The sequence below is a fragment of the Myotis davidii genome, unplaced genomic scaffold (genome assembly GCF_000327345.1).
Source record: "Myotis davidii unplaced genomic scaffold, ASM32734v1 scaffold865, whole genome shotgun sequence".
NCBI classification, from domain to species: domain Eukaryota; kingdom Metazoa; phylum Chordata; class Mammalia; order Chiroptera; family Vespertilionidae; genus Myotis; species Myotis davidii.
Window position 1 is genome coordinate 748,681 of NW_006296406.1, and position 1,479 is coordinate 750,159.

Genomic DNA, 1,479 nt, shown 5'->3' on the forward strand with positions numbered 1-1,479 from the left:
AGGCAATCCTTACCAAAAATCGTTATTTTCCTATTCTCACCTTATAGAGCTCCCCCCCCAACTCTTTCTCTCTCTTGTACACACACACACACACAACACACACACACACACACACACACAAACACACATACACGCACACAAACACACAAATATTATTCAGCCATGACAAAGAAGGGAATAAATACTATTATTAGCAATAACATGATATTATGCTAATTGAAGTCCGTCAGACAGAGAAAGACAAATACTGTATGATATTGCTTAGATTGGAATATTAAAAAGCCAAACTTGTACAAACAGAGTAGAATGCTGGTCACTAGCGGCAGGAGCATGGGGAAATTTGGAATATATTGGTCAAAGGGTACAAAGTTGCAGTTAAGAAGATAAATAGGTTCTGGGAATTAAATGCACAGCACTGTGATTATAGTTAACAATACTATATTATACACTTGAAATTGCTAAGTGACTATATCTTTTAAAATATCTTTATTGTTGAAAGTATTACAGATGTTCCCATTTCCCCCCCATTTGACCTCTTCTAGCGCACCCCTGCCCTCCACCTCAACCCAACTCCTTAGCAACCTACTAAGCATTCCCAGAAGTCTCTGGGCAGATAACTCAATGCTGATATCTACCTGTTATTTCTCCTCAGTCCCACATCATCTAGTTATGATTCTGCTCCACAGACATCATTGCATCCACCAGGTTCCATCCCACCTTCTACTATAGTTTAACCACTGGAGCTTGGGAGATGCCAAGGCTGCATGGCGAGCTGCTGCAAAGTGGGAAAATAGGCTTTACTCCCCTTTCTGTGCAATGGTAAAGATGCTGCTGAGATGTGCCAATTGGCACAGTGTCTTTGGTTAAAGTGGTCTTTTCATTTGTACTTATATTTCACACCCTCAGTTTCAAGTATTAACTCAAAGGATGACTTGGCAGAGAGATAAATCAGAGAGATAGACCCAAGACCAGATCAGGAATTTCCACTCCAGGGCCTACGTGTTCCTTTCATAGTCAAGATGAAATACTTGCATTGTTTTACCCATAGGATGGTTTTCTCTCTGTATGTGTTTCAGTCTCCTAATGGCAGATGCAGAAGTTCAGTTTCCAGATATGCTCAATACTTATGTGAAAGGAGAATAAAAATTATATTCTTAACTTCTGGCACCAGGGAGCCTTAAGAGATGAAGCTGTCTTAAGGAAAAACACCGCAATAAATGCCTGAAGCAGATGGAAGCTGAGACCCCAAAGCCTGGGAGTTGGCTGCGACCAAGATACTTTGTTGCTAGTAGGTGAGGGTGAAGAGGACAGAAATGATGAGACAGATGCCATGGGGAGATAGTGAGACGGAGTACTAAAGAAAAAGGGTTTTCTTTTTTTTTTTTCTTTTTTTTTAAAAATATATTTTATTGATTTTTTACAGAGAGGAAGGGAGAGAGATAGAGAGTTAGAAACATCGGTGAGAGAGAACAATCGATC